The sequence below is a fragment of the Chiloscyllium plagiosum genome, chromosome 2 (genome assembly GCF_004010195.1).
Source record: "Chiloscyllium plagiosum isolate BGI_BamShark_2017 chromosome 2, ASM401019v2, whole genome shotgun sequence".
In the NCBI taxonomy this organism is placed as follows: domain Eukaryota; kingdom Metazoa; phylum Chordata; class Chondrichthyes; order Orectolobiformes; family Hemiscylliidae; genus Chiloscyllium; species Chiloscyllium plagiosum.
The window spans coordinates 30,539,490-30,548,737 of record NC_057711.1 but is presented as its reverse complement, the minus strand read 5'-3'; the positions used below and the strand labels follow the sequence as shown (position 1 = coordinate 30,548,737).

General features: G+C 42.7%; 1 protein-coding gene across 3 annotated transcripts in view; it reads left to right on the top strand.

Annotated features, from left to right (window-relative positions):
- The first annotated feature begins 8,606 nt into the window (after positions 1 to 8,606).
- Positions 8,607 to 9,248, top strand: part of tent2 (terminal nucleotidyltransferase 2) — a 94,328-nt gene continuing 93,686 nt past the window's right edge. For 2 of the 3 annotated variants that reach the window (XR_006314104.1, XM_043706818.1), the window contains exon 1: positions 8,609 to 8,723. The gene's annotated coding sequence lies outside the window, so the exon portion shown is untranslated. Of the gene's footprint in view, positions 8,724 to 9,248 lie in introns of all 3 variants that reach the window. The other variant, XM_043706827.1, reaches the window with a different exon arrangement.

Genomic DNA, 9,248 nt, shown 5'->3' with positions numbered 1-9,248 from the left:
TGCCTTCTGTACTGTAAAATGCTATGATTATATAATTCCCCGCTTTCTCTCTACCTCCATTTTTAAAGTGTGGTTACATGAGCTACTCTTCCAGGATCTAAAGAATGTTAAAGAAATCAGCTCTTACATTGTAAATGTTTAACTACAAAAAGGTAAACTTCAAATGACTGGAACATCTCATCAGTTGGTTGATCAAGTTTCATTCCTTTAAGAGTAAACACGTACACAAACAAACAGCTTATTTATGAAGGAACTAAGTTAGTGAACATGCTTTTATTTACTCGAACTTGGGAGAAGCAGTCTACCTTGTTTAGTACATACCTCATTTTATATATAAATGAAAAACAAGTTCCCAATGATGAAAGTGAAGAAACCTGACCCATTGAAAGTTTCTGAAATTAATTGAAAAATTCTTATCGGATGTGAAACTAAATTTTTCCCTCCTGCCCAGCCACCCTTCTAAAGGTCACAGAAGGTCCCAGAAGATTCCATCCATATTGGGCAGGACTATACAGGGATCTTAGTGGTGTGGTGTGTGAAATCAGCCAACAAGTATAGCAAAGCCCATCTTGATGCCAAGATTATCTTGCTCCACCTTTTAAAAGCAAATTACTGCGGATGCTGGAATCTGAAACCAAAAGAGAAATGCTGGAAAATCTCAGCAGGTCTGGCAGCATTTGTAAGGAGAGAAAAGAGCTGACGTTTCAAGTCTAACTGACCCTTTGTCAAAGCTAAAAAAAGGGTCTATGTGTCATCAAATTTGGCAACAACACTTTCTGTCCCTTTAATGGGGGAAGAGGAGAGGAAAAAGGTGATGAGAGAGTGGGGAGCGAGAGAAAGAGAGACAATCAAGAAATAAGAGGTACAGAACAGTGAAAAAACTTTATAAAAAATAAATTAAATAAATAAAATAAAATTACGGAGCAGAATGAAAGTAGAGGGGTCGAGATAGGATAATCATCTGAAGTTGTTGAATTCAATGTCGAGACCGGCAGGCTGTAATGTGCCGAGTCGGAAGATGAGATGTTGTTCCTCCAGTTTGCATTGAGCTTCACTGGAACATTGCAGCAGGCCAAGGACAGACATGTGGGCATGGGAGCAGGATTGGGTGTTGAAGTGGGAAGCCACGGGAAGGTCCGGGACCTGATTGCGTACAGACTGGAGGTGCTCAGCAAAGCGATCATCCAGTTGGCGTTTTGTTTCTCCGATATAGAGGAAACCACATTGGGAGCCACAAATGCAATAGACCAAATTGAAAGAGGTACAAGTGAAACGCTGCTTAATCTGAAATGAGTGTTTGGGGCCTTGGATGGTGAGCATGGAAGAGGTAAAGGGGCAGGTGTTTCACCTTCTGCGATTGCATGGGAAGGTGCCATGTGTGATGGGAGAGGTGTTAGGTATGATGGAGGAGTGGACTAAGTTGTCCCGAGGGAATGGTCTCTGCGGAGTGCAGACAGGGGGAGGGAAGGGAAGATGCGTTTAGTGGTGGCGTCGTGTTGGAGTTGGCGAAAATGGCGGAGGATTATTCTTTGCATGTGAAGGCTGGTGGGGTGAAAGGTGAGAACAAGAGGGACCCTATCCTTGTTCTAGGAGGGGAGGGAGGGGTAAGGGTCGTGGCACGGGACATGGACCGCACGCTGTTGAGAGCCCTGTCAACAACTGTGGTGGGAAGCCATGGTTGGAGAAGAAGGAGCACATATTAAGAGCACCACTTTGCTCCACCTTTTACTCTATTCACCAGTGGCTTGGTGAGATTCTCATTAAGCAGCACTGAAATGCCAATTGATAGGGATTAAAGCTGATGAAATACCTTGCTGATAGCCTAACTCATCTCATTAACATTCAACCTCTCATTTTACCAAACTTGCTAAACAAACTTGACATGGGAAAAATTTGACAAAGAAACATGAATGAACATCTAACAAATTCAGCTCGCTGCTTGCTCTGATTGAGCTCTGAGTTGGCAATTGGTCACCAATATCTCAGTGCATGCTGCGTGGCACTGGCCACGTGCATTCCATATTTACAGACATTGGCATCCAACATGTGCCAGCCTCTAAGAATGCTCATGGCACATCTCAGATTCACTTACATTGCTTCTGCACTTCAATGCTGCACAAGCCACAAACATTGCAATTGTGCAGCAAGAACACTGCGTGCACAGGGATACACATCCAGCTCATGGATTGGACCAGACTGCAACTCTGGGCTCTTCACTTACTGTTAAAGAGCTCAATAACTCATTCTGAGCCTACTCAGATGCTTACAAAAATCCTGCCTTGCATCGCCTTCTTGCACTTTGCCCGTTCAGCCAGAGGTACTAGGCTCATATTACTGGTAAAAACAATAACTGCAGATGCTGAAAACCAGATTCTGGATTACTGGTATCTTGCCGTGCCATTTAAAGCAGACACAAAGCCAAGAAGCTTATCATTATTGTCAGCAGGCCTCAGTCAAGTGAAGGGGAATCATCTTCACTCGGAGGTCCCAACACAGTCAGTCAAGGGCAACATCCAATACCAATCCAGGTACTGCTCAGGTAGTCAGAGTTAGAATCTGGTCCACATAAGGTGTGAGGAGCTAAATGACAGCAGAATACTACCTGTTTTGGGAACGGTTTTCCTCATGAGGGAGAGGCAGGTATTACAGAAAATGAAAGCAAGTTGCATAGCTATTACTGTTGGTGCAGGCGGGGAGGTGTCCCAAGTGTGTCAGTGAGTAGGCAGCAGACAGACCATCAGGGTTAGTGGGGTTGGGGTTTGGGGCAGGGGAAAGTGACTGCGAGTGGGGACGATGTTGCAGGCATTATTAGGGGTAGACCATGAGCCTTGGTGGGAGGTAGGTCCAGAAGCAGAGACTGAGTGAGTATGAGATACTGGAGAGAAGTTGGTAGTGTTTACTTTGGAACAGGGTAGGGCATTGACCTTTTTTCTAAATTTCTAATTATTCTGTCAAATGGCTAAGACTGTTTAACCTGGGTTAAAAAATGTGTTGCTGGGCATAAGCCCTTCTTCAGGGCTTATGCCTGAAGCATCGATTCTCCTGCTCCTTGGATGCTGCCTGACCTGCTGCGCTTTTCCAGCAACACATTTTTCAGCTCTGATCTCCAGCATCTGCAATCCTCACTTTCTCCCTGTTTAACCTGGGTGACAGCATTGGATGGTGGTCTGGTGTTGAGGCCTGCTGTTCTAAGGATGAGGAAGTTTCATGGTGGCACCATGAGGACATCCAGCACCCTATCTGCAAAGTAACATGCTGAATTCCCCCTGTCTTTCATGTCCAGAGCAAATATCAGGAACCGTGCAGGGTAGTTTCGGACTGACAGTGCTTGTCCAGGTGCGCTATATGCTTTCAACAATGGGGCAAAAGATGCCAGTCTTCTAACTAACACTTTATACATAGCAAGTTATTCCAGGAATGGAGTGGGATAAGGTGAAACTTGGACCTGAGAGGTGCCATAGGTGAATGGTAAGTAACTAAAGAGGTGAGTTTGTAAGATATATTGAGATAAGGCCCCAGGTCTAGCAGCATCAAACGCTCCAAAAAACTCAATGCATATTTGGACATAGCAAAAACATGGAGCCCATTTCTTTTGGTGAAGTCGTCAATGGACACCTGCCATCAATTTAAAATCATCATGGAGAGAATAAAGAGAGAGATTAGTACATATTTAATACACAGTGGGTTGTTAAGGCATCAAATATAATCCACGAAAGTGGTTGAGACAGAGATTACAGCAACTTTTAGGGAAAAATTGATAAGCATTTGAAACAGAGGAAGATCAGGAGAATACAAGGATTAAGTTTGAATTAGTGGGATTAGTGATGAGCTAACATAGGACTTAATGGACAAAACATAATGGCATATTTCATGCTGTAAAAAGCTATGGTTCGATAGTTTTTGGCTTAGAACCTTGAAGATGAAGACATAACCTTGAAGGCTTATGTTTCTGTCCCACCACGAATGAAATCATATGATTAAGACACCGAATTATAATTTGCTTTCCATGAATCAGATATTTTGGAGGAGTTTTCTTTTTGCTATAAATCACCTTATATCCAGGCTCAATTGCTTCTTTCCGCTCGCTTTATCCCTGTTATAAATTACACAGACCAATATATTTTGTTCGCTTTTCCAAAATGATGGGACAAGAAAAATTAAAAGTGGATTAAAAAATATTGAAAATCAATCTTAAAATAATGTAAATGAGAAGCAGTGGCTAAGACAGAACTATTGTAGAAGAAAGGCAGGACCTGCAAAATCTTCAGTTAACATATAATTCAAGTTCATAGCTCTGTAATTTAGGGCTGATATTACAACAATAAACTAATATAACATTTGGTTCCTATATTGTGCTAATCATGATTTATGCTTCCTGCGCTAGTAAGTTGGTATTAGGTGAGACTTCAAAAATTGAATGTCATTAGAATGCAAATTGTAAATTTCCTACTGCTCTAGTGGGATCAGGATGTGCTTGAGTTGAAGTTGTTTTACATGGCTTATGATGCTGAGTTTCTTGATTCTATCTGATGAGTTTTGCTTGAGAAAGGTGTGCTTCTCTAAATATCCCATGAACGTGATCAGTACTACCATATTATACAGATTTCCAAGCTAGCTGTCACAATGCCTTCATTATACACTATTCTATTATCAAGGAATATCCAAGATGGCTCTTGAGGGACAAGGGTTTCACTACCAGGATGATGACAGCTCACTGTAGTTCCAGTATACTTGAACAACTGTGGTATAATGAGGATCATGAGACCACCGCCATGATCACCAATTTCATAAAGAGACTCACAAACAACCTGGATAGATCAGAAACGCATTTTAGTATAACTATGATGCTCATTGTGTTGTATGTTAGCTTCTGCAAGATGAGATGATATGGCTTCATATGTACACTATATAATGGATTTCAAGATGTTTGAGACAGCCTAATATGGTATGCTTGATAGCAGATGATCAGAAATTGTCACTAACAAGGAGACATTAGGAGTGTAGTATTGGTTTCTGACTATTTCAGTGCAAGAAGAAAGCAGGTGTAGTGTCTCATCACACAGACAGCCGAGGAAAGTGAAGATGAAAACAATTGATAATTTTATTTCTGAAGTAGGGTCCTACTTTGAGAAAATATCCATTAAGATGAATGGCTCTATATAGTTGGAAGATGCAGAGGAACACCTGATATGGCAGTCTTTGAGAGTTCCAACTTCTCCCCCTCAGTGGTGATGGTGAGGGAGAAGGCAGGCCTGGAGGACAAAGGCTTCTCCTGTTATATGCCGGGTATGGGAATGGTCTCTGGCGGCTGTATTGGACAGCACAGAAAATTATTTACGTTGGGAGCTTTCAACAAAATTTGTATAAGATATTGCTGCATTGTGCACAACTGGGCAAAGCAAACTTGACGCATTCTCATTACAGGGATACAGTCCCTTCAGCAGATACCTAGTCACCAAGGTTCTTTAAGTGTCTCCTGTTGTGTACATTTACACTTATTGTGCATGTTCTTCTCCTGCAAAAGAGAGAAGCATTGAGAGACTGGGTAAGGCTCACAGCTGCAAACTCAGATGTGGCCCTTGGAGCTATCAATCTCTGCATCTACCTTATTGGTGCGAAGAATGTGCTTTGGGGGCATTTGGACAGTTAAAGCTGCTGAATAAATGCTGCTTTTGTTTTGTCAAAAGGTTATCTAACCTGAAAAACCACAGATCATCTGTTTCAATGAGATCTCTGACCTGTTAAGACCTAAGGCACCTTTTCTATCCTTGGCCCATCTAACCCTTTATTAGAAATCCATAATATATCTAAACTTTCCTAGTTTTGATGACCAGACATAGACCTGATGGAGCATAACCTGCTGAATCCTCTGTAGCATTTTATGTTTACTGTGAGTCCCAGCACAAGACCCACTACCAATATTATTAAAGTAACCTAAATTTCAGAGCAACAATTAATTCACACACATAATGCATCTAATGGATGATTATGACTTTGCATGCAGTAGATAGTTGCACACACTGTAGCAGAGCTCAGATTATCTATTTGCCCATGGCCCTGGAGTCAGGTTCTCCAGTGCCGTCCATAGCTGCTGACCTCCCTTGTTATCTCCATCCAAGAGTGCTTCGTTAGATGGGATGGCCTCCTGTTGCCATTCTGAGAAAAAAGAACATCAATTTTGTTCCTCGGCCTGGAGAAGAACATCCATTGAGGTATCACTGGACATATGTACTTGTTCTGTCTGTTGGGGATGACCAACAGAAGTTGACCGATGCTCCTGACTTGTAAAGACTTTTATAAATGTGCACAAAAAGATATGACTCATGAACCTTTGACAATGGAAAATCCCAGCTGGATAACAAACATCCTGCCCAATCCAGAAGATTTTTTTGTTCTCCTTAATAAGCAAGATCATACAGAACGGGCAATTTAGCATGGCCAATCCACCTAACTTGCACATCTTCAGACTATGGGAGGAAAGTCACACAGACATGGGGAGAATGTGCAAGACCTGATTTTGAGCAATGAGATAGAATCCATTACTGACCTCATAGCAAAAGAAGCTTTTGGTAGCAACAACCATAACATGATTACATTTCACATAACGTTTAAGGGAGAGATTTGTTTAAAATTCACTCCCTCCACCAGCAACGTTCAGTAGCAGCAGTGATGCACTGCAGAAAATCACCAAAGATCCTCAAATAGCACCTTCCAAACCCATGACCACTTCCATTTAGAAGGACAAGCAGCAGATGCATGGGAAAAAAAACACCATCAAGGTCCCTCCAAGCCACTCACCATCTTGACTTGGACATATACTGCCGTTCCTTCACTCTCATGGGCCAAAATCCTGGAATTCCCTCCCTAATGGCATTGTGAGTCAATCCACAGCGGGTGAACACAGTGGTTCAAAAAGGCAGCTCATCACCACCTTCTCAAGGGCAACTAGGGGCAGTCAGTAGATGCTGGCCAGCCAGTGATGCCCATATTAAACAAATTAATTTCAAGAAAAGGGAAAAATTAAAATGCGCTAGTTAGCCAAAAATATGTATACACAGATATGAAAAGTTTCTTCAGATATGTAAAGAAGAAAGGAATTAACAAAGTGAGTAATGGTTCCATCAAAAAGAGTGGTGAAGTAATAATGGAGAATCAAAACATGGCAGATGAATTGAAGTTATTTTGCATCAGTCCACATTAGAAAGAATATAAGTAGCATCCCACATATAGCTGTAAATCAGAAATTAAAAGGGAGGAACAAACTCAAGAGAATTACAGTTGCCAAGGAAGTAGTACTAAGTAAACTGTTGAAACAGCGAGTTGACAAGTCCCCAGGTCCTGATGGTTTTCATCCTGGAGTCTTAAAAGTAGACAGTGTTAGTTGATGGGTTGGGTTTAATTTCCCAAAACTTATTAGATTCAGGGGAGATTGCTTTGGAAAGTTAATGTAAATCTTTTATTCAAAAAGGGAGGAAGACAGAAGGTAGGAAATTACAGACCAGTAAGCTTAACATCTAACAGAGGAAAAATGAGAGTTATATAGCCGTGCTCTTTTATAAGTTCAAGATAATCAGGCAGAGACAACAAGATTTTGTCAAACAGAAACCATGTTTAACTGATTTATTGTAGTTCATTGAAAAAGTAACTTATGCTGCAGATAAAGAGAAACCAGTCGATGTATTACACTTAGATTTCCAGAACATGTTTGATAAGGTGCCACATTTTGCAGAAAATTAAAGCTCGTGATGGAGGGAAAAGCATATTGGCATGGATAGAAGATTGGCTAGCTAACAAGAGAATTACAGCCGAATACACCCTTCTCCTGGTCTAAAGATTGCAATAAAAATACATCCTACTTTCCCGTTGAGTTGAAGGCCTCACAAACAAATGCTACCTGTGTCCCCAATGCCAAACTGTCCCTCAGTTTGCTCCTCGTGGGTGTTCACCCTGCTATTGAGGTGAAGACGAGGGGTTACAGGCAATGCACAAATCTCCTCTCCTCTTCCTTTCAACCCCCACATTTGAATCAGAGAATCGTCAAAAGAATTCCCAGTGTGTATTCGGCCAATCGATTCCACACAGATCCTTTGAAGAGCAACACATCCAGACCTATTCCCCTTAGCCAATTCCTGTCACCCTGCATTTCCTATGGCTAATCCACCTAACCTGCACATTTTGGGATTGCGGGAGCAACCAGAGGAAATCCATTCAGACATGCAAGAGTGTGCAAACCCCACACAGTCAGCCACTTCTGGAATTGAACCCTGATCCCTGGCAGCAGTGCTAACCACCGAATCACCGTACAGAGGTAGAGTATTGGTGCAGTATTCCATCAGGCGTTGGTCTTAACAGCCATTTTAGAACCAATGGAATCTGAGTTGAAGCAAATCACCCACAAGCACGAAGAACAAAAAAAAGTAACTAGTTGTCACCAGGAAAAAAGTATAAATGTTTTAAAAATATTTATATTCCAGATAGTTAATCAAGAAGTATTCAAGAAATCAGCTAATTTTAATGATGTAATACAATGATTGATGAGGTAACGTGGAAAACAGAGCAATGATTTGAAATGCCCCAATTACTCCTCATATCCCCCTCTCAGATAGAGCCGGAAACAAGGCCGTGTAACCTATGACTCGGAAGTTGTAGGTGACAGACTCTAGACGGACCTTCCGCAACAAAAAAATGAAAACGTCGGGAGTAACGGGGAGGACAGGAACTCGGTGAGTGTTTCAGTAAAATGTGGGAGAGGATGATGAGGAATGGGTTAAAGGAAAGAAACGGCGGTGGAAGACCGGGCTGTGGGAGGGGAGGGCCGAGCTGGCGCGCGGGCCTCGGGGTGACTGAGCCGCGCTCACGCTCTCCCCCCGCGCGCGCACCGGAGCCCGCTCCTCAATGTTGGAAGTTCATTTTAACGTATTTAAAAATATTTTAAATCGGTAAATTAGGCAGCGGGTCGGCCTTGTGGGATTAGTGGCCTGGAGTGCAGAGGGTCAAACTCACCGGAGATGAAGTCAGTGGGACCTCGATTCCCGGCCCCATCTTATGTCCGTTAACGGACCTTTTTTAAAGCTTCGATATGCTCGGTCCAGACAGTCACCTCGAGAGAGAGAGAGTGAGACCCCACCCCCTCGAGTGACCTCTGTTTCCCCTTCTCCGCCTTTTCTCACCACCCTTCTCTCTCCCCCTCACACTCACCCTGCCCCTCCCCCTCCCTCGTCCCCCCCTCCCCTCCCTCGTCCCCCCCT